The 24445-nt window shown below is 46.2% G+C and overlaps 1 protein-coding gene across 2 annotated transcripts in view; it reads right to left on the bottom strand.

The window, feature by feature from the left end:
* Positions 1 to 24320, bottom strand: part of RNF152 (ring finger protein 152) — an 82343-nt gene extending 58023 nt beyond the window's left edge. The window contains exons 1-2 of one of the 2 annotated variants that reach the window (XM_037805547.1): positions 24032 to 24320; positions 22749 to 22877 (exon numbers count right to left, since the gene is read on the bottom strand). The gene's annotated coding sequence lies outside the window, so the exon portion shown is untranslated. The remainder of the gene's footprint in view (positions 1 to 22748; positions 22878 to 24031) is intronic. The other variant, XM_037805548.1, reaches the window with a different exon arrangement.
* Positions 24321 to 24445: the final 125 nt, after the last annotated feature.

Raw genomic sequence — 24445 nt, 5'->3', positions numbered from 1 at the left:
CTCTGACCCTGGGCAGCCCTCAGAGCACTGCTCCCTGGGTCGGTACTGTGCCAGGTGCTTCCAACGGGGACCGTCTCTCACACAGCTAGGAGGAAGGCACCCATATCACCGCCACAGCACAGACCACAAGACAGGCCACAGAGGTCCCAAACGACGTGCCTGAGTACCAGGCAGACCAGGACTCAGACCCCAACTTCCTCCCAACTGTCTGTGCTTCGAACCATCTGATCATGGCACACCACAGCCGCAAGTACTTGATTCTCTATTCCAAGGGGCTGAGGCCCACACACCCAGCAGGGTCTACTGGTTCGCTCAGAATTTGGTTGCACGGCCGGCTCATCTGACCCACATCCTCTGCCCCATCTACCCCTGCCTTAGTCTGCCAGGGCTGCTGGACCAAAGTCCCACAAACTGGGTGGCTCAAAGCATTGGGAATTTATTCTCTCAAAGTTCTAGAAGCCAGAAGTCTGAAATCAACTTGTCGGCAGGGCCACACCTCCTCAAAGTCCACAGGGAACTATCTGTCCCACACGTCTTCTAGCTGGCGGTTGCTGGCAATCCAGGTGTCCTCCGCCTCAGTCTGTGTCCAAATGTCCTCTCCTTATAAAGACCCCAGGCATAGCGATCAGGGCCCACCTGGATCCACCTGGCCTCATCTTAACTAATCACATCTTCAAAGACCCTATTTCCAAATAAGATCATATTCACGGGACTGGGGATTAGGACTGGAACCTGTTTGGGGGAAACACAATTCAACCTATAACAACACGTTACTCCAGTTTCTCCAACCATCTGCAGTCTCCCTTTGCAGATGCAGTTCTGTGGCCTCCCCTCCCTGGGATGGCTCTCAAGCCCCGCAGTTCTCTTCTCCCTCCTGCTCCTCCCACAGAGGCCACACTCACCCTGTGGTCATTGTTGATTCCTTCTCACTGCAGGTGTGGGTGCCTGGCTCCTCCTCGGCCCGGGGACCTCAGGTGATGTCCCCGGCCACCGCTGAGCAGGGGCGTGGCTGGATGGTATCAGATAAACCAGATGCGTGGCACAGAGAGCCAAGATTAACAACCACAACTCACGATAATCAGTTAAATGCAAAAATAACACTCCAAAGCCCATACAATGGCCACACCTGCCCAGAGCACATGTGATGCGGAACCCCACCGTACTGTAAAAAATACCCCAAACACACATAAAAGTACAGCTCTCCTATTGGGTAAATTTAACCTTTAAACTGATACGCCAGCTAAAATAAACAATAAATTAAATCTAATTTTGCTCACCTTCTCAGAACTTACACGAGCCTCCTGGGGGCTGTGCAGATGCCTCGGCTCTGCCTTTACGAAGCTGCCCAAGGAAATTCCTAGCAGTGCGTGGAGCCGGGCTTTTCCTGTCTCTCCCAGTAATGTGGCCAGCAGAAGCATCCAGAACAAACTCCTGACCAGGTAGGTATCCACACAGATCTGAGCCATGTTCAGGGGTGTTCCTCCAAGGGAAATGCATTTTTAAAAGGCAGTACTGACCCCAAATTTCTCTTATCCTCCCAGTTTATTCCAAGTCTCAAGAGCAGTGACACCTGTTCAGTATGAGTTCACAGACTGCCAGAACAGAGGTAGGGCCAGTTGAGCCACCTGTAACCTGACCCTACAGGTGCTCACCCTGCCCTGGACACACAGAAGGGACACCACAGGCCACCAGAATAAGTAAGAACTTTAGAAGGAACTGCAAAGCCGTTCAGTAAATGAGTGAGAAGCACAAATCAATATTTTGCCTTTTAGTTACATGGAGGAAAGAGGAAGAGCAGAAGAGTGTGTAGGGAAGTCAGGAGCAGGCATTAAAAAACAATTTCATGAAAAAGTCAATGACACACACTGTTATTCACACATCACTTAAAAGCAGGTTGATAAGGAATTGCCTTCAGCTGAAGTTCTTGGGGTTCCCACTTTTTACTCATTAAACAGGCATCACTAAAAAATATTTATCATGTATATGAACACTAGTCTTTCAAAAGCATTCGATGTTCTAAGAAAATATTTTTTAAACTTTCTTTAAACTCTTGTGCAGGCAATTTGTCTGTTCCATGAATTTCCTAAGTTCACCATTTCTTTGTAAGCAGGATTAACTAAAGTAAACCCCACTGGAAGTTAATACACAGTGATCCACTTTACAAAGTAACTCAGTTAAGCCAATTATTCCAGCCACACTGAGCAAAAACACAAACTAGTGTGTATTAGTGTGGTGGTCTGAAGCTGTTGTGTGCTCTAGAAAAGGCCATGTTCTTTTAATCCCTTCCTGGGGGTGCAGACCTGTTGTGGGTGGGACCTTCTGATTAGGTTGTTTCAGTTGAGGCCTGCCCCAGGTGGGTCTTACTCCTCATGCTGGAGTCCTTTATAAAAGGATGAAGGACACACGGAAAGGACCCAGAGAGCTCAGAGACGCCCAGAGAAGCTGAGGGACAAGGACATACCCACAGAAGCTGAGAGAGGAAGCCACTGAAGCCAGAAGCTGGAAGCAACAAAACCTGGGAGAGAAGGACCAGCAGACGCCGGTCATGTGCTTTCCCAGGTAACAGAGGAATTTGGATTGCCAATGGCCGTTCTTCAGACAAAGTATCGTCCTGTATATGCCTTAATTTGGACATTTTCATGGTCTTAAAACTGTAAATTTGTAAGTTAATAAATCCCCATTGTAAAAGCCAACCCATTTCTGGTATATTACATTCCGGCAGCTTTAGCAAACCAAAACAATTCCTTTTTTTTTTTTTACCTTCACATGTTCAACAAATGATGCAGTAAGGTTTCGAACCAAGAACCTTAGTGAGAGGAAAGCACATGCACGCACGCACACACACACACGCACACACCTGGGAGCATATTATCATTGTGACCTCAGACAAGCCATTTTATCTCCAACTCCCTCAGCTTCTGCCTCCATGAAGTGGGCCCAACAATGACCCCAAAAAAAAACAAAAAGAAAGTTTAGAAGCAGATGAACTTGGGCAGAAAGCCCTTACAGAAACAGTGTAATTGGTACTTACTATAAGCATTTATATTTTCTGATATAGGCTTGTACTTTGGGCTTCTTCACCACGGATTTGATCCATAAAGGAAAAGATGGACAAGTCTCTTGAGTCAAATTAGACATAATCATATATCTTGTTATAGCTAGGAAGATATTTCCATTTATTCTAAACCTTGCCCTCTCCTGGCAAGAAATAATGTGAAAATATGGAAATATTTTACTGGACTCACGTTTTAACAGTAATGGCCTGCTTGTGAGGATTATAAAGAGGCTAGAGTGATGATGGGGGTGTGGAAAACCGAGTAGGGAACCCTCAGTGGCCAAATTTCATTGCAGCCACAATGAGGTCCTCGCACTCCAAAGGGAAACAGACTTTACTGTTTGTCATGGGTTGAAATGTGTCCCCTCAAAAAGATGTGTTCAAGTCCCAACACCGGTCCTGGGAGTGGGACCTTACTTGGAAATAGGGTCTTTGAAGATGTGACTAGTTAAGATGAGGCCAAACTGGATTGAGGTGGGCACTGATCCAATATGACTAGTGTGGTTACAAGAGAGAAATCTGGGCTCAGAGACACCCAGACACAGGAGCAGAGAAAGCCCTGTGATGGGAGGCAGAGCCTGAGGTGACAAGCTAAGGAGCACCAAGGACTGTGAGCAAACCACCAGAAGCTGGAAGGGGCAACAAGGACTCTCCCCCGCAGGTTTCAGAGGGAACACGGTCCTGTCGTCATCTTGATTTTGAACCTCAAGCCTCCAGAGACATGAGACAACACATTTCTAAGTTTTTAAGGATGGGACTTATTGTAAAATACACCAGCATGGCATTAAAAAAATCTTTATTAATAAAACATTTGCTCTCTTTATCTCATCTCCTACCTTGTTTTTTTCCCCTCTACCCTGGGCTCTCAAGTGCACTGATTTTTTCCCACCTGATGAAGAAAGGGTGGTAACCACGTCTTCCTCTCACATTCCCACCACCTGTCACCTCACTCTCTGTCCCTCCTGCTGGCTTGCTCTTCTTGTGAAAAGACTCCAAATCTCTGCCAGATGTGTGGCTCCAAAGTCCAGTATAATAAGGTTTGTGTCCTGGCCAACTGTGAATCCAAAGCTTACCCCTTTTAGGTTTAGGAAGTCAATGTTCTTTCTTTCCCTCTTTTAGGGCATAGGATGCAGAGAGAAGAAGAGTTCTTTTAAAGTTAACCAAAATCCTATTTTCCTATCAGAGTGCTAAGGTGTGGCTGTAGACTTCATTTCTTCATCCAACAACCAAAAGAAGTGAAGCCAAAGTCCGGTGCCAGCCCCAGTTCAAGTCAAGGCAGGGCCAGCCCCAGGCACACAGGTCCAGTTTAAACTGAGTGTCCCACCCTCCTTCTGTGTCCCTGCCTCCTTCCCTGCTTCTGATCCTCACCATTATGGGATGAACTACATGCCCCAAAAGATATATGGAGGTCCTAATCCCCAGTATCTCAGGACATGATCTTATTTGAAAATAAGGTTTTGAAGATGTGATTGGTTAAGATGAGGTCAAACTGGAGGTAGAGAGACCAGTGTGTCTGGTGTCCTTAAAAGGAGAGAATGGGTGCAGACAAGACGGCCATGTGACGATGGAGAGACCAGGTGCTGCAGCCACGGGCCTCGGAACGCCAAGGATGGTGGCCCGACCACCAGAAGCCAGGGAGAGGAGAGGAGGGGTTCTCCCCCACGGGTTTCAGAGGGAGAGCACCTTGAATTCAGATGTCACACCTCCAGAACGGTGAGACAATAAATCCCTGTGGTTCTAAGCCACACAGGTTGTGGGACTTTGTTATGGCGGCCCAGGAAACTAAGACACCCTAGTCCCCCACCCCTCCCCCACGGGTCCCTCCACCCCCCCACCGCCATGTCCGAGTCCAGCTCATCTCGCTAGATAATGTCACAATTTCTGGTCTTCTCTTCTTACTCCAGCAACTCCTTGGCCCCACCCCAAGTTCTGTTACCCCAAGGAACAGAAGGGTTGTCAGACACCGTCCCGAGCCCGTTATACTAACATTTCAACAGAGGACTCATGGACAAAAAAAACGAAGGAAAAGAGAAGTAATTTATACCAAATTGTCTATGTGCCAGCTTTGAGCCTCAGACAAATCCCTTGATTTCTCTGGGCCTGTCTCCATTTCCTACCTCTGAGTATCGTTCTGAGAATTAAATAAGATTACCTGTTTGTTACTCAAAACAGCAGCCGCCACCTTACAAGTGCTCCACGCACACCAGCTATCGTCAGTCGTCTCCCTCACCTCCCGAGACGGCCACTGCTGGTCTCTTCTTGAACAAGGACATCGAGGTGCAGAAAGGCCGAGGATTGTGCTCAGGAGCACAGGGCTGATGAGAAGCAGAGGGGGGTCCCGTCCTCGGTCTATCAAGTGACCCAAATCCATGCTGTTTTCACCAGGCCCACCCTCCTTTCCAAGAAGAATGAATCTCTAATAGTAAAACTGTGGCTGCTCAACAGGCCTGGGGGGTGTGAGGAGGTGAGAGAACTCAGGGGTGTGCTGACGGTGTGTCCTCAGCAGGGCCGGCTGGCTGGAGTGGGTGTAGGGGATTCCTGGAGCGTGGCCGAGGTTGGGCAGGATGGCAGGTTCTATCAGGGCTGATTCAAGACCCACCACTGAGCTGCAGTGACCTTGGGGCCATCAAATCACCTCTTTTAGTCTCAGCTTTTTTCAGTTATAAAATGGGAACGATTTATTTAGGAGGTGGTACACTCCTGACACCTGGAAGTACTCATGGAGAAAGCTGCAGTCTCTTGTGGGGGCTCCAGAGGGAACCCCACATGAAGGAGGATAGCAAGCCTGGGTGCTTACGTCCCTCCAGGGACAGAAGCAGAGAAGTCGGAGAACAACATGCTAGAGACCAGTGATGTTCAGAAAGGAAACTTACTATTAGAGCCAACAATTTTGCTAATGACCTTGATAATGTCTGATTAAAAGCTCTGGATTAACTCTGGCAGTCCAAGTTTTAATCTTCAATATATTCCTGAAAACCCACCCATTTCCATATAGATGTATTACAAATCTATAATTATCCCTCTTTCCTCTCTGACTTGCCCTACATTTGAAAAGCATTTACTATTCTATTAAAGTGGGGGTCTGCTCTCAACATAATATTATTATTATATACTTCCACAATTATGTCATTGACATAATTACCACCATCATGATTTCAGCAGCTATTTGTCACACTATAATTTCCAGATGAATTTCTGATGTAGAAACAAAATAGCCACAATAAGGTAATTAATCACAACTCTATTATGATTAGGGCATAGAGTAGTGGAAGTTAAAACTCTAAAATTCCTAAGTATTTCATTTTTACTACCATGTTCGTCATTGCAGTTAGCATATAATTACTATAAAGACACCGATCATTAGCATATTTTGTTTCTGATGCCAGGCTGTTCTTTCTGTTGGTAGTTTTCAATAACTACTACTGCAAAGTTTTGAAAGACCACTGCATTGCAATGAACTGATATGCCAGGGCTACCACTGCTGGCTTTCAATCTGATTTCCCCACTTAATACCAATGTCCTCTTGAGCAAGTTACTGACTTCTCTCTGCCTCGGTCTGGTCATCTCAAAAAATGGGGGTAAAGACAGAACCTTCTCCTCAGTTATTGTGAGAATTAAATTGAGAAACTGATGTAAAGAGCTCCATTTAGTTACTGACAAATACATAATAGCAATTAATTTTGTAACTTACAAAAGCACAAGCCAAAAATTAATGAAGATATCCAATATTTAAATTTTACTCCACATTCTGCAATCTCCATTCTTAAAAATGGGCAGCTCTTGAATCTTTCGGCAGCTGGGCTACCACCACAACATGCTTCTCTTTCTGCTAACATACTAAACTCTGATCATCTAAAAGTCAGTTAGTTATGAATGTCCACCTAATACATTCTCTAAGGGAATAAAAGTTTTCTCCATAATCCAAAGACTTGTTTTCTGACAAAATGGACAGGCCCAAGCCCAGGACAGCGGGTTCTAACTAACCAGTACCAATTACTGGGAGGTTTTTGAGGCTGATGAAGCTGAGATTTTATTAGTAAACAAACCTCACGAAAGGAAAATTAAAGCCTTTGCATTCCCCAAAGTATTTTCTTAATCTATCTTAATAAGTATAGTTTAATTCTGTTTATTCATGATCATTCCTCATATCATACTAAGTGAATTTTGTCTAATTAATTTAATTTTAGAAATATAAAAACTAATTTCAGGCTTCTACTACAATTTTAGCCATTTGGGCCCTGAGTTTATTTTGGCTCCTGAAAATCAACCCCAAGATCTTACATGAAGCCAACGGCAAAACTACATGGAAATTTACAATTCTACTTCTGCTGCCACACTGCTTAACACAGGATTAACCAACCAAAGAGAAGAATCAAATAAAGATAGTCAATACATCTTTTGAATAGTAGACAAATATAAACCAAGCCAGTGGTGATAACCAATTTTTTGTACTTCTGATTGGAGATACAGAACTCAGCTGCCAAGAGGCAGAGCCCCCAAAGAGAAAAGTTCCTAATGATTCAACCCTTAACTCTAACCAGTGCACTCAAGACCCACCATATCCAGAACACCATGGGGGATCTAAAAAAGCACGCGGTCACTGCAGTTCTTAAGGACCTTAAGGACTAGGTAATAACTTAAGGTAACTGTTTATACCAATATTCATCTGGGATACCGTTATGGGTTAAATTGTGTCCCCCAAAAGATATGTTGACGTCCTAACCCCCAGTGCTTCAGAATGTGGGAAATGGGGTCATTACAGATGGAATTAGGCAAGTTCAAATGAGGTCAGGCTGGAGGAGGGTTTGCCCCAATCCAACATGACTGGTGTTGCCGTAAGAAGAAGGGAGGAAGCACAGCCAGAGGAGGGGAGACGGCCACATGACGACTGAGGCAGAGGATGCCATGGATTTCTGGCAAGCCACCCCCAGAAGCCATGAGAGAGACATGGAACCCACTCTTCCCTGCGGACTCCAAAGGAACATAGCCTTGCCGACACCCTGATTTTGCACATCTATCCTCCAGAGCTGTGAGACAACAAATTCCCATTCATCCAAGCCACCTGATTTGTGGTACTCTTTAACAAGAGTCCTGGGAAACTAAGACAGATACAAAGATGAGGAAGGGGGGGGGGGGCTCCAGCCCTTAAAGGCCCACACCTACCACCGGTCAGCAGCTGGCCCATTCACAGGGCACACACCAAGGTCTGGGAAACGCGGGAGGCGGGCGAGGGCACTTTCCACTGGAATCATTAGGGATTCAGAGATGGGACTGGAGCGGAAGAATCAAATCAAGATGGTCAAGGCCAACACTGAGCATGCCTGGTGGTTGCTGAGTTAACCAGCTTGGATGAGAGGATTCCCAATATCCCCATATGAAACAGTCTTCCCGTATAGTAACGTCTGCATGAAATTTTAAATCCAGGAGAAATCATAAGCAACTTGGGGATAATAAATACGGGTTAAGCTATACCATAATAGTAAGTAACACATCACTTTTAATTTCATTATATGCAAGGGTCCTGTGCTCCAGAAAACCATACTTTTGTCTTTGTTCCCACAGCCATTTCAACCCATGTCCTTTCCTAGCCAACTCTCTAGAGGCTCCTTTTTCCTCTTGGCAACATGGTCCAACCTCAAATCTCTAATGGCCTGTTGGATCTTTGATTACTCTCCCAGCTGTAGCTCTGACCTGTCTACTAAATGCCATTTTCAAAGTGAACTCTTCATTTCCCCCAAATCTGAGTTTTTGTTTTTATATTTGTTACCATTATTCATCCAGTACCTTGGGACTGAAAACCCATTTACCTCCCATCCCTCTGTCAATCAGTCTCCAAAATTCTACTTATTCTGTCTCTGGAATTTCTCTAGTGTTCATATACCCTTTCGGTTCGGGCCTCCTTCCCCCGGGGTTCAGGTCTTCTCTGGACCCCAACTGGTTTCTGCTCCAATCCACAATGACACAGCCAGATTAAGTTCTCAAAAGTGCAGCTCCATAGCCATGTCACACCCCAGCCCCCCAACCATCAACGCCTTCCTGACAAATAAATCCCAAAGTCTCTGACCTGGACTTCAAGGCCTTCTGGGCTCTGGCCCTGGCCAACTGTTCTAATCCTTATTCCCTGCCCTCTCACCCACACACTCCATGCCCCAGTTCAAAAGCATTATCTGCTGTCCACAAGGCAAGATCCACCCTCCCCTACTGCATGCTGACACCAATCGGGGTTCTGCACTGGAGTGGCATTCCCACCTGCCCCCGCGTCCAGTTATCACCTGTCCATCAAGGATGCTGTCAGTGTGACTTTTTCTGTGAAGTCATTCTACATCCTCTAGCAGGAAGAAATCTTTCCCCCTCTGAACTCCACTACCATTTCCTCCAATACACCTGGCATTTGAGTTCCTGCGCACATGTGTTTTCTCTCCTAGAAGAGATAACCTGCTGAAGCAGCAGCTCCAAACAAAAATAATCAAACCAACATGCTAATCTAGTACCTCCTTATGTCCATGGAAGCATTACGCCAAGAGTTACGGAAGACACCAAAGAGCATCAGCTGACAGCTTGGTTGGGAAAATGATACGCTCAACCCATACAGAAATAAAACAAGAATATCAATGACTTTTTAATCATCACATAGAGATGACAGTTGAAGTCATGAAAATACAGGGATCCCAGAGACAGGGTATCACTGACAGAAGGAACAATCTGCGGCAGCGTCTGGCAGTGGTTTATAGCACAAACTCGGGCCATTTATGGCTGGGTTCAAATCCCAGCTCTGGCACTTACTCGCTTCACAACCTCAGGTGAGTCATTTAACCTCCCTGTGCCTCAATCTCCTCATCTGTAAAATAAAGATTTTAATAGCACCTTCCTCACAGGATTGTTGTGAGGATTAAATAAAGTTACTGTATGCAAAACACTTGGCACATAGAGCCATTTTAGTGTTAGCTATTCTTGTCCTTACGGCTGTGAAAGTGTTTAATATAGGGATAAAAACCACTAGAATCAGATATTTGGTAGTTAAAATGCCTGGCAGGATTTTTACTGGGAAGAGAGACTTTATTGTTTTATGGTAGCCAATCCAGATTTGCTACATTTCCTGACACAGATTCTTTGATTGACTGACAGGTAGGGTGAAATTTGCCAGGCGTGGCTCTTTGTACAAGGGATGCCTGTGCAAACAAGCAAGCACACAGACCACCACGTCAAACAAGCTCTCGGCCACCCAGGGCTCATCCACAACCAGCCATTGTCTCCCCCAAGCACCTCAGCCACTGACATCCAGTTGGGTGCCAAATGAAACCCTTTGCCTTACGCATCCTAATCAGTGGCTCGAGTAGACCCAGCCACAAATACAATTAACTGCCACAAAAAAAATCTAGAACAATATGCTGAATTTATTCTGGTAAGCAAGCTTGTGGGTTCAGCTTTTTAAGGGCATTTATCCACAGCATGCAGCTGGACAAAGCATATAGGAGTCTGATTCAAAGGCCATCGTATCATACGATGATTTATTAATGGTGTGGGGAACAGCTGTGACTGCAGGGTATCAACATCTGTCATTTTCCCCCAAAACATTCAATGCGTTAAACACAAATTGCCACAAACATCTCAATTTGAGCTTGTATTGCAGAGCAAATATACATACACAGTGAAATGAGAGCTGCTAGGACATCTGATGTTTTATTACTTTTTACTAAAATTATTTATAGCTCAAAGCTGCTCATTATTCGCCTATCAACATTATTAGAGTGGTAGGAAAACCAAATGCATATTTTATCATCATCTTATTTTCTGATCAAATACAGAAATGACAAAAATTATAGCAATAAGGTCTGATGCTACATAAAAACACACCAAAAAAGCTCTCTCCTTCTCATTGGTTGGAATCTCTATTTTTGCTCACTACCTAGAATATGGGCATGGCTGTTTCAGCAAGCTCTCTTTGTCCCAAGGGTCAGGGAAAGTTAGTCAGAGGGTGGGCTGACTACAAAAAACACACCCCCAAATCCCAGTGGCCTGACACAATAACGGCTTATCTCTTCACGTAGCAGTACAATGCAGGTGTGTGTGGGGGTGGTTGTGCTCCATGAGATTATTTAGGGACCCAGGCTCCTTCATCTTGAGGTTCCATCATATCTTAGGGCTTCAGGGTTCTTTCCACCAGACTCCCTGCAGGTAGCCGGCAGATCAGTGGGGAGCGAGAGTGGAAAAGGCATACCCTCTCTTAACAGCCTCTCATTTCCACTCATATTGGTGAGAAGTGGTCACATGGCCCCACCCAGATGCAGAAAGTGCTCTAGTAGAGTAATTGTCACCTGGTGGTGACTTGGCTCCCCAGGGGACAGTGGACCATGTCTGGAGACATTTTTGATTGTCACAACTGGGGCTACCGACATCTAGTGGGTAAAGGCAATGGATGCTACTAAAATCTGACAATGCGCAAGATGGTCCCCCCAGAACAAACAATTATCTGACCCCAAATGTCAATCATGCCAAGTTTTGGTGAACATCTAATCAGTCTCTGCCACGATCACATGACATATCAATGCTCCAGTCTACCATCATTTTCCCACTAATGTACACTCATTCATTTGCTTGTTCATTCACTCATTCATTCATTCATCCAAACTCCTGAACAAGAGAAATCCCTAGAGTCAGAGAATTCACAATGGAGCAGGCGAGGCAACCATATACGGAATTATAATACACAGGGGTAAGTGGGATTAAAAAGAACAAATAGAAGGAAGATTAATTCTTGCCTGAGGGAGTTAGGGGAGGATCCATAGAGAAGGTGAAATGGGAATGAAGTCTTGAAGGAAGCACATTCTGCTTTTCATCAAGAGGTGGTTCTTGGGTTGGTTGGTTTGTTTTCTTGGGGTGGTGGGAGGCAAGGGCAGTGAGAAAAAGGGTTCCACAAAGGAATGAAAATATGAAAGCATGATTTATTCCACTTTCTGTTGTAGGGAGGAGTAACCGAGGGAGGAGGGGCTGTAAACAGGCTTTTGTTCAAACATAGTTTATTTTAGTAGTACATTCATGAAAGCCACAAACTCCCAGCCTCAGACCGAATCTCACATGCAGCTGCCTATCTGGCTTCCAGTCAAGGGATCTTAGGGAAACAATCCAGATCACCAGACCTCCCCAAAGCCTGCACTAGCACGGGGCAAAGCTTCCACCTGGGACTCAGGCAATAGCCTGGCATCTCACTGCAAATTTCCCAAATAGAGCTTGTCACCAACTCTTTCAAACAATGCTGCCTTCAAAGTCAACATCAAATGGATTCTGGCAAATAGTTGACCCAAGTCGTCCATCTTTGTTCCCAGAGACAGGGCAGTGTAGAAGTCAGATGTCTTCCCTAAATTATGTTACACTCAGCCAGTTAAAAAAAAAAAGTTTCAGTTCTTTCAATCCCTAATCCGAGGTGGGAATAAGGCTTGCACGCTGCAGTAGAGCACAGACTCGGAGCTGGACTGTCCTTGGATGAGTCACCTAACTTTCCCAGCTCCCCAGGTAACGGGATTAAAGCCTTAGCACAGACCAAAAACCCACAATAAACACTGTTAATTATCTTTGTACTACAGTTATCTCCCAACTCTCAGATTGTCTTTCACCTGTGATGAAATACACTGTGCAATAAGTTATCGACTGGGAAGAAAAATATCAGATAAACGTCCACGTCATTTTGTAGATTATTAATAACAACTTCAACTTGCTTTAGCTGAGATGCTTTTCACTAAGAAGCCAAAGTACCATGTAAACAACAGTTGTTCTTGATTTTGAAGCTAAAAGTGAATGTAAAAAATACCACATTCCTACACAATTATTTACCCCTTTCACCCTCTTTCCTCACTTTCTCCCTCAAACTGTCATCTCTCTCCACTTTACTTGTTTTCACTGTGTGCAGCTCTGGGACAACAGAGGGTATTTCAATTAGATAATATTGATGATATCGAACGATACCAGTCACCTAGCACTAAAAGCCTCATAAGAGGAAGAAATTTGTTTCTTTACAAGTTAGAAACTCAAGGGAGAAGTTAAAATCACGGAAGCAGATTCCAGAACTTGGAGCCAAGTCAGCCCGCTCAGAAGTGCTTCCTTCTATGGTCAGGCAAGAATTCCAGATGACAGGCAGACAACCTATGATAGGATGTTACTTAGTCCAGGTGACGCCACATTCCTTCACCTTTACTGAAAGTAGTAACAACAGAATCCAGGGGTGCTGCCCTATTTAACAGCCAGAGACAGAATAAAACGAAAACTGAGGCACCTGGAAGAACTTCGCTGAATCAGTTTAATCTTCAAAATGGATTATCACTGCTACTCCTAATTTACAAGGAATTCTAAATTGTCTGGACAGCATCCCTTTTTCAATTTCCACTGGAGACTGGACTTGACACCAAGGGAACACTATTTTTAAGGAGCACAAAAGAGTAGGTTTGGTGTCTCCCTGGACAGGTTTCATAAATAAGGTGAAATAAGCTTGGGGTGAAGTGCGATACGTTGTTTTATCCATCTTAGCAAAAACATTTTTCTTTGTGCATGAACAAATTTCTTGTGGGGAAGTATGACCACCTTGAGATGCATTCTCAAATCCCTTATTTATTATTTTGTTATAAACCTCCAAGGGTGTGTAAATTTTTAATTTTTAAATATCTGACTCTCCACTGTTGGGGGGGAAAAAAGGTGAACTTCTTACTCTGCAGAGAAATACAAAATCTTTGACCTAAAATTTAGCAGTTTGCATGTAGGAAAAAAAGGCACTTTATTAAATGAATTTTGTTTACCCAAAAGATTACCCTTCTATAAACAAATAGAAAGGCTGTTTATCTTTTCCTTAGGTGAAGTAATAGATAGTGAAGAAGCCTGGCTTATCAGGAATGTAAGTGAATATGATGTCCTGACATACATAATAATTACCTGGGAACACAGATGCCTGGCTATTGCCTTCAGGTGCCATGTGCATGGGATTTACAGAACCGGCAGCCAGCAAAAATTACTGTTTCTAGCAATTTGCTACAGGTCCTCCCTGCACCAACCTCTCATTCCTTGATAAACAGTTACACCTCCCAGGGAGAAACAGAGCACAAAAGGTTTTCATTTGCGGCATCAGCCAAGGGATAGAAGAATCTATGGCTTATCTAAGGGCCTTGGAGTTTCCATCAATCCCTGATTTTAGTCGTTGAGATTCAGATAGAGGAAAAGCAGGTGAAATAGGGGCCCAGGCCTGGACATCTCCACACTGCGGAGGGTGGAACCAGGCCTGGTTCTCTTCCCACCCCTCGTTTTGTATTAACAGACTCATCACTAATGCTCTGGAATCTTTGGGAAGGAAGCACTGGGCACTGGACGTACACAGGGTCCCCCACTGCAGCCCAACTATGGTCAGGCTTACTGAAGGGGCATGTTCCAGAAGCATTACAGCTGTGAACAAAAGGCAAGGCAGCCAGTCTGCTGGTGGCATGTGGTTCCACCAAGAAGGGGGGAAAAAATACCAAAACGAGCATAAGCTCATACATAAATACACCCCAGATATCAGTGCAATGAGAAGCCTTGAGGGCATCCACATCTGCACATTTTCAAATGAGCTATCAAAGGGCCTGAGAGACTGAGGCACAGAATGGTTCAAATTCTCCAGCAGTAAGTGACCTGGCCTGACCTGGAACCCAGGTCCCATCACTGTTTAAGCGGAATTAAAGAAAGATCCTGTTCCCCAAAGCAGGGTCATCAATCAGGGGACTGACAAAGCCAAGCTCCCTGCTCCTGTTCTCTCCTGTCCCCCTCTCCTCCTCTCCCTTCTCTCTAACCATGTTCAGCGCCAACAAAGTCTACTCCAGGATACCCAGCAACCACCAGACGGGGACAGGGCCTCTAAGGGGGTGATCAACTCGGCCTGGTTTGCCTGGGATCGTCCTGGTTTTAAACTTGAAAGTTCCACAGCCCCAGTATCCTGTCAGTCCGGGGCAAACTGAGCCGGTTGGTCACCTTACTCCTAAGAAACCAGACTCTAAGAAAAGGGGGCTCCATTATGGGATGTTTTGCTTCGCCTGGGAAGAGTGAGGCCATAGGAGCAAGGAGTCCAGGACCAGCTGAGGAAGGCTCGGCTCGCCTGTGGGCCGTCTAAGAACCTCTCAGACTCCTTCCCCCTGCTTCTTCCTGCTTTCTCCGGCTTCCTCTGAGAAGGCCTAAAATTTAAACTCCACACCATGTAAGCAAAGCTTTACAAGGACTTTCCAATGACAAGCCTCTAATTACAAGGACATACCAAAAAAAAAGCCTCCCGTAAATGCCAGAAGCTATAGTTACTCAGATGTGGCTATCTCCTTGGCTAGCTTAAGAGCGTCTTCAGGTTAGCCCATGCCTGTGCATCCTTATATTTCCAGAACCCAGCACAAAGCCTGGTAGGTGGTAGATGCTGAGTAATATGGATGTTGCTAACAGCTGTCATTTATTTAGTGCTTACCAGGTATAGGGCAAGATGCTAAGCACTTTACATGCATTTATCTCATATTATTCTCACAATAGCCCAATGAAGTTGATTCTCCTCCATTTTACTGATGGAGAAAACAAGGCCCCATCAGATCTTATTTACTCAAGGAAACATGGCAGGGCTGAGAGTCGAACCCAAGCTCGTCTCACTTCAAAACATCTATGTTTTTAACCTTTCAACTAAATTAGGACTGAGGAAGGTGGCATAATTGATTATCAGGTCAGGAATTGAGAGAAGAGTATCAGATATGCTTCCTTTATTAGCTCTTCTTTTCTCCTTGCCAACACACAAAAAAGCAGAAAACCAAATTAAGTGTGAATTAAGTCCCTACATATATTCTTTATAATATAAACTACAGTAAGGTGGGGATTTTTATAAGGATTCCCTGGCATACAGTAAGCACTCATCATTTGATGAATGAATTTAAGTACAATTCTTTTGTAACCAAATATGTGACTTAAATCATTGAAGCTCAGTGTTCCAAATGCAATTTTACCCACCATCGCAGGTAAACCAAAGGATTCCTTATTCCTACCTCACTTTCTGAAGTGTGTCCGTGGGATGGAGCAGGAGTGAACGGAGAGTTGTCCACCCCAGTAAAGGAGAGTTCTCCACCTGCAGGGTCGAATTAGCCATCACTCACTTAGAATGCCAGTAATTCCTACATCTCATCCAACAGAGGAGCAAATTCTCCAAACAGGGTACAGAGCTTTATCCGTGTGCTCTCCAGCCACTTTTAATATAATAATAACCTGCAAAGAAACAATTTGCAAACCTACCCCAGAGCAACACAACTGCAAAAGAACATCACACCGAATTCTTGCTTGTTTTTGAGCCGATTAACTCAGCTTCATTAACTATCATTCAAAATGAGAACGTTATTTTATTGTCAGTGTGCTCCTGGTCATTTTCTCCAAGCAGCTGAACACATTCCCCTCTTTCATAATAGCACTATCCATAATGATCAAACATTCCAAGGATGGAAGAGGAGTTTCTATGCTGTGAATGAGAATTCTAAAGTCACAAAAGGTGAGGTAAAACAGATGTCTGCCACCTAGGCATTTATGGGCGTGAGTTCATTATGAAGGGAGATGAGGTAGCCTCACAGGGTCCTGTCAAACACAAACAGTACACCCTTCTCCTTTAGATTGTGGGGTGGGTAGAAACTCCCAACCAATACTGCTTTTCTGCTTGCTCCCTGCCACCAGCAGAGTGGTTTGGGCTCTTTTTTTTTTTTTTTTTTGGTACACATGTGACAAACAGAAACTAAAAACGAGAAAGACTGTGGATGGCAACTAATTTTGCTAGAATGATGACCCTCGAAGAGAATGGTTTCATTTCTCAACTGCTGGCAAGCACACTGCAGCCTGGCAACTCTAACTGTAGTCAACATTTTTATTTTATTAATGCAAGCAGGAGTGGGTCTTAAGAATGAGTTTCTCTCTTCTAAGCTTCCTTTTAATAATACAGGCCCAAAGCATTTGTAATTCATTTATCATGGTAGGTCAAAATAATTTCTATGTTGTCAAAGATTCATTGATGTTTATTTATTGAACCCTAATTTTTTTTACCTACATGGTGGGGAATACAAAATCATGCCAAGCCTCATCCAGTCCTCATCATTAAGGAGCTCTTGAGGGAAGGAGATCCTGCAGGTCCCATTTACTACATCTGCCAGCCCACAGGCCCCCTTGGAGGGAAATGCCCCCCAAAATCTTCTCCCCCAGCTGAGCAGGTCCAGAGTGAGCACAGACTAGAGGATTCCATCCCCTGGAACTCCTGTGGTACGTGGCTTGATGACAAAAGGCATCCTGGCACGTCATTTCAATATACCTCCTTTTATGTGAATTTGATTGAGTGGGTTTCTGTTGTTGGCAATTAAACAGAAAGAAAAAGACACTTCAATCTTAGGTGAAAATACAAGACAATCTATGATAAGTGTCCTTTGTTGAATGAATGAATGAATGAATGTTGAATGAAGTGAGATAGAGGCAATTTTGCCAGAGAGCTGTAGAACTGGAGAGTGCTGAGGCTAAAGCCTTTTAGAAAAGTTAAGAGCTGAGCTGAGCCATTTACTCTGCGGCATGGGCAGAGGAAGAGAGGGGACAGTTTAGGTCAGAGAATGCACCAGAACTAACAAAAAGGCTATGTGAAAATTTGGGGGGAACCCTCCCAGCTAACAGGCTGTTTTGAAGTCAGGCAGAACAAAAATCAAGGATGGAAAGAAAGGAACAAACTGGGGAAAACTTTAAAAACTATAAAATATGTTCTTTCCTGAAAACAAAACAAGGGAAAAAACAATGCAAACAGCCTACTGTCCTATACATGACAGTATTTTGTAATATGGCCTCGGCTGGGAAAGCCAGGAGGTGAGGGTGGCCACTTCATAGCCCAGTGGGAAATAAGGTTCTTAGTTTGGGATGTGTTAGTGGGGATGGAAATTAAGGGAATTTGGGGACTATTCCCATCCCTCTCTGTTAACAAGCCGAATAACAATATTAATAATAATGCTCCCTAGTTCCAAGGTGTCTGTCAAAGCTTTTAGCAAAATCCCAATTCTGGCAGAAGCTCAGTGAGGAGGGCAGTAAGTATGACTATCTGGATTTATAAATGGTCACTGAGGCAAAGAAGTTGCATTAGTTGGTAGGTGGGAATGAGTGGGGGAAAGAGAAAATACAAGCCTAGAACACAGCATGTGTAGAATCCACTTCACCATAGCCTTGTCCCTTCCACGGCAGGTCTGCATTTGATCAACCCCTTCTCTGCTCAAAGGTCTGAAACCCCAGGAAGCCCATGGGATGTTAGACTAAGTTTTCCATGCAAGGTGTCTGCAGTGAGTTTTATCTATGCAAGAATTAATAAATCAAGTGGTGAAGCAGGCATCTTTTTCAACTCATCCCCTCCACTCCCAAGATTACAGGCAGTAGATGACAAGCTGTACCTCCACCTCCCAACCCCACAAAGAATACACTCCAGCCTCAGCAACCATATGGAGTCCAGCAGGAAATCACAGGCCTGGAAAACCACCCCAGGAAGTTCAGGTCACAGATACATGACTCAACCCTCTCGAGATCTTGCAGTGACAGTAAGTCAGCTGAAAAGAGAAAGGCCTTGAACATAAAATAAGTACTTATTTTCTCCAAATTCTGATTTCTATCATTGGGGCAGACTGCTAGGGCACACTGTAACTCACAAAGCTACAGGGGAAGGAGAAGGAAAACCAACACCTTCCTACTTCCCGGTTTCCGTGACAGGAACGACATTCACTCCAAGTGTCCACCACCCGAAGAGCCAACTTTGTCATGACAGTAAAGCGGTAGGGGCTCAGAGATCAAACAAAATACTGAAATGTATTTTGGAGCCTCCCAAATATACTTCAAGACTAAGCCCCTGGGGGCTTAATTTTCCCTCGGGTTTAGTCTGTGCGTTGCCCTCAGTGTCAGCCAACCCCACGCCTTCCGAACTCGTTCTTCTTGGATGATCTATATCTGGTTCTCCCTGCTGGTTTCCCAGCTGCTCACCTCCCAGTCCAGAACGCCTTTGGGGGCAGTATCTTGTCACTCAAGTGAAGCTGGGCCAGAGGTGGCCTCTACATTCTTAGACACATATTGACGGGCCTCAGTTGCTATAGCTGGGGACTAACTAGTCCATTAACCAAACTTCCTCTCTGTGGACAGCCGTCCTCATAAAAATGACTTCCGCAAGGTGATTACTGAGCCAGAAGAAACACTGTTGTGTTAAATTTCATACTTATGTTTAAAGTACTCAGCAAATCCTAAAACTTTCAATCTGTGCATGTGTCCCTTACAAAATGAACCAAACTACTTGAACAACCAGCACTTCCCAAAGCCAAATCTCTCTTCTCGCCACCACTGCTTCATCCACAGCCCCATGCAATGCCTATCACCAGGGCACCCTTAGGGAGAGTGTGGCAAGAAAGGCTTTAAAACTCACCCCCCTCAGCGTCAACGTGGCTGCAGAGGGAGGCACAGATGCCCCAGCGCTCTGGGAACTCTCAGTCCTGTGGCCAGGAAAACCTCTAAGTTGCCTTAGATAAGGCAATTTATCTAAACATCAAAGTAACCAGAGGGGGATGCAAGGCTACCCTAAAAGTTTTCCTGTCCCCTCTGGATCTTATCTGATTTCTTATAGTCTCTGCTGCCAGAGGCCATCTCCTAAGTGACTCCAGTCCCAATGCCACTCTTTTTCTCTCCTAGGTTGTTCAAAACAAACTCAGGAAGTCTAAGGGGCAGAGGCAGATGGTAAGAGAGAGACAGTCTGTAGGTAACACCTCTCCATTACATAACGCTAAGCACGGACACTCCCAGCATCAGCCCTGGAGACACCTACCGGCTTATCACTTTAGAGTCAACACGTATTCACAATAGGCAAAAAGACAGAGAATAATAATTTTTTATTTGATGACCAATGTATAATTATATCAATAAATAGGAACCTAACATATTAGTAAATAAAAGGTTGGTACAGGACTGGATTCTTAAAGATATTTGTCATTTGTCCAATATATACTTCTGGAGCACCCACTCCCCATGAAGCCCGGGGAGAGGCCCTGTGGGAACACACTTCATAACCTCATCTGGGCTACATCACCTGGGGAAGTCACTAGTGTTGCTCATCCATATCCAGTTCTCCCTTTTCAGCACAAGAAATACTGAATTGTGGTTGAATGGGGTCATATGAAAAGTTTTGGCCACGAAGAACATATGCGAAGTCACGTCTGGGCCAGATCATGTAATTGCTGAATTCCTTTCCAGTGCTGCAGGGATCTCGTAAACACATGTCAGGATCAAGCCTCCACCAATGTGGGTCCTTGACTAACCACACTGAGGAAGGCCCACCTGCCAACCACAGTGTTCAAGCAGCATGGGAAAGAAATAAAGTATATTGAGTCACTGAGATTTGGAGGTTATTTGTTACTGCAGCATAATGTAACCTGTACTGCTGATACATCACTATTTTTTAAAATGGTGAGAGAGAAACCTGTAAAAGAAACCGTCACCCCTCCTCCAACCCGTTTTCTAAATCAGCTAAAACAGAAAAGTAGAATTTGTTTCAAAATTCAAGTGCAGCAGGGACTGAACAATACCTTAAAAAGTTGAGGGCACTGACAGGAAAGACACATTCAAACAATTCCGAGGGGATAAGGAATGAAAACCGAGCGACCTCTCCACTGTGGAGGAAAGTAATCATTCACGTGGCATTCAGATCAAACATCAGCTGAAGAGCTTCAAGACTAAGAAAAGGCGATCTTCCGACAACAGGCCCACAAAGTAGTGAGCTCCCCAATGAAAGAGACATTCAAGTCCAGGCTGGATGACCACATATGGCAGGCACGCCTCTTCCTCGTCTGATTCCAAGACTGCTCTCTGTTCCTCTCTCTCTAGCTTCCACCAAATTTAATTAGAATCAGGTCTTAGTTTCCCATGATGCTGTCAGCCCCCTGAAGGTGGTTCATTTTTGGGTCTCGCCCCAACCCCTGGACCCCTATCACAGAGCCAATATCTACCAGGAGCTGGGTAAATATCTGCTGAGTGAATTAATGAACTTGTAGAAAGGCACTTGAGGCTAAGGTTGGTCTAAACAACCTCTAGAGCTCCTCCAACCTAAAGCCAAACATGCTAGAGCAGTCCTCTGGGGTGGTCAGCCTCCTTCTTACAAAAAAAAAAAAGAAAAAAAAATTGAACATCAATACAACGCTTTATTACGGTTTATTACTGTACACAATGAAACTGAACACAGCAACGTGGCTATCTTTGTTCTTGGACATGCATTTACATGTGCAGGCAGCTGTTTTCCCGTGTGGAATTCTGTATGTGAGGTATTTATTTTTTCTATTAAAAAAAAACCACACCCTTTGTTTCTATTGCATTATTACACTCCCTATTATCCGTCACGTGGCTTTTCTCCTCGCAGCGACAGAGTACACACCCAGCATTACTGCTGACATGAAAAATTACTTGTCAAAATACCTCTGTCCTTGCACCCTATTACTAATTGGAGCTTTTCAAAGTGTTGGCCTTTGTTTCAGCTGGAGCTAGGGTAACTTACCTTTATCTCCCAGTGATTGCTGAATCCTCAGTAGAAGGATAAATGCTAGTGTCACTTATGTTTTTTAAAGTCACCTTTCAAAACAAAACCACCCTAGAGGTGAATGACAAATCTTTCAAGTTTTTTTTTTTTTTTTAACTTTATTATTCAAGGATTCGAAGCAAAATAAAAACAGTGAAGAGGGCCTTTGCCACAGATACGGCGATTCAGCCCGTGCTGCAGAGCAAGAGGACGCACCAGCACCCTCTGGTCCTCGGCATTCCCTGTCTCCATATGAGAAAAACCCGGGGCCAGCTCATGCCCATTCTTATCCCCTGCCACCTGTGCGGGACGCACAGGACTCGGCCCTCCAGGAGAAATCTGCCAATGCCGAGCGTCCTGATAAGTCTGAAGGTTACATTTCCATCGTGCTCTATCAAGATAACCCCAGATCTGTTTAAATTGACATCAAAACAGATCTATCCTTGGAAAGAAAAGAACAGGCCAGAATTTTTGGAAGAGAACCAACCACCTAAAGATAAAATGCAGAACGAGAGCCTAACGGTTCATGGCTCTATAAATGGAAACTTAACTACAGCTCTTTTCTCTGTTCTTTCTGCTCCCCGGCAGCCGCACCTTCCACCTCCCAGTAACTTAACTGCCAGCGCGTCTCTCTTGATAAGGCAAACACTATTACACTAAAGGGATAGGCGAGAGACAGTATTCCATAAGAAGGTCACTACATTTGACCAGTGCCCTAAATGAGCACTGGTTAAATTTATAATCAACCTTAAAATGATGCCTTTTCAACAGACAAAATCCCACCTACAGACCGAAGCCAGAATATATTACTACAGATAAGAAAGCAGGCATAGATTCAAACCCTACATTCAGAATCAACTGCCTGTGTGTTGATTAGATCAAATTTCCCAGCGAAGGAAACCAGCCAGAATTTATGCAACCCCCAAAGCACCGTGCCCCCCGGTGACTTCTTCAAAAGGGATGTTTAAAGTCATTTGCAATTCCTTTCTCCCAACCAGGAGTTTCGGCAGCCCTCACTCCACACAGATAAAACACCACCCAAACAGCCCTGGGCAAACACTGTTTGCCCAAATGACCCAGACACCCGAGGCAGCTACCCAGATTACTAGAGGTTACCTGAATCTGTCATTGAGTCCCTTTCGCCCCCTTCTGCGTGATGACATCAAGTGGAAATGGTACGCGTTGGGGAGGCAAGAGGCTGACAAGCAGGAAGCACAGCACAATTGAGCCTGAGCTTTGTTCAGCCTGCAGTGCAATACATACAGCAAGGGTTAGACACGCGCAGCAGAGAAAGGAATCAAAGCATCCTCCCAGGCCAGCCGTGGTGGAGTGGGCGCACAGTTGGAGAGGCAGGGTGGCCGCGGTGTGGCGGGCTGGCGGCCGAGAAGGGGGCGTAACGGTGCCTAATTGTCTCTGTGGTTAAATAACCACCTCCTCCCCTCCTCTGCAGTCTCCCCCGCCCCCAAGTTCTCCTCCGGTGGTAAAGTCTCTACCAGCAACTGTAATCCCTCAAAAAGAAAGAAATGGAGACGGTGGAGAACAACCCCATGGGGCAAATACACACTAGTAAGACTGACGAGGTAAACCCGGTTAAGTGGGAATGCGGGGCGCCGAGTCACCCACCCAGACAAACACACGAGCGCTGCATTCGCGGGCATCCTTCCCCCTTCCTAGGCCCCCTGTCCTCCACCTCATCAGGTCATTTGCCGATTTCTCTGCTCTTTCCAAAACCGCACCGAGCTTCCCCCACCCCACCCCCATCCCAGGCGGGACGCGGGGGCCGCCGCTTCCCCGGCAGCGCCCCACGAGTCCGGCCCGCTTTGTCCTGCCGCTGCCCTTCCAGGAGCAAGCGCCCCAGGCGCGCGTGTCCGCACAAAAGACGCCAACATCTGGCCCGCCACAGCGCTCTCTCCTCCCGGCAGGGGCCCCGGGACTGCAAAGGGGCGCGCCAGGACAACTTCGGGGGGTGGGCAAGGCGCACTACCTCGGGACCAGGAGGGCTCGAGTAGGGGGAGCTGTGCGGGGTCGGGGCGCAGCTGGGGGCGCGCGCGGCGCGGGCACGCGGCGAGCTCCCTCGGACCCGAGCTCCAGGGGGCATCCGAGGACTCGGCACAGCCGCCGCCAGCGCCCTCCGCCGCCCCGGCCGCCCGCCCAACTCCGCCAGCGCTCGGGAGAAACGCAAGTCCGGGGACCCCCTCCCCGGCGCCCCGGGGCCGCACGCCGGCCCCCCGCTCCCCTGCCGGGGTCCAAAGGGTACCCCCACATAAGCAGGCGGCAGCTCCCTCTTCCCCCTTCCTGATTCCCGCGGGAGCCGCCTGGGGGGCACAGGCATCCCTTCGCACCCCTCCCCGTGACTCCGACCCGGGAAGGAGCAGAGCAGCAAACAAACCGAAACTCACTGATCTTTTTCCGCAGCGGGGTCGCGCGCACCCTACACCGGCGGCGGGGGGCAACAGCATCGCGGGGGGTGGTCCCGGCTCCAGCCCAGTCCTCCAGCCGCGGGCTGCGGAGCGGGCGCGGGCAGCGCGGCGGCGACCCCGGCGGCCCCGGCTCCGCGTCGGGCCCCTCGGAAGCGCCCGCCGCCCGCCCGCTGCCCTCGCGTTCGGGGTCGGACGCCGCCGTCAGCCGCTCGGCTCAAGCGGGAGCTTTTTGTGTCGCGGCCGAGAAGCAGGCACCGGAGGGGGTGGGGGCGGGAGGCCCGGCCCTGAACCCCGCGGCACCGCCCCTCCCCAGCGGCTCCACCTCCTCTCCACCCCGCCTACCCACCTCCCCAGCCCGGGCAGTCCGTCTGTCCGTTCTAGGAATAGCAAATC

Source organism: Choloepus didactylus, chromosome 16 (genome assembly GCF_015220235.1).
Source record: "Choloepus didactylus isolate mChoDid1 chromosome 16, mChoDid1.pri, whole genome shotgun sequence".
NCBI classification, from domain to species: domain Eukaryota; kingdom Metazoa; phylum Chordata; class Mammalia; order Pilosa; family Megalonychidae; genus Choloepus; species Choloepus didactylus.
This window is presented reverse-complemented; position numbering and strand designations above follow the sequence as displayed.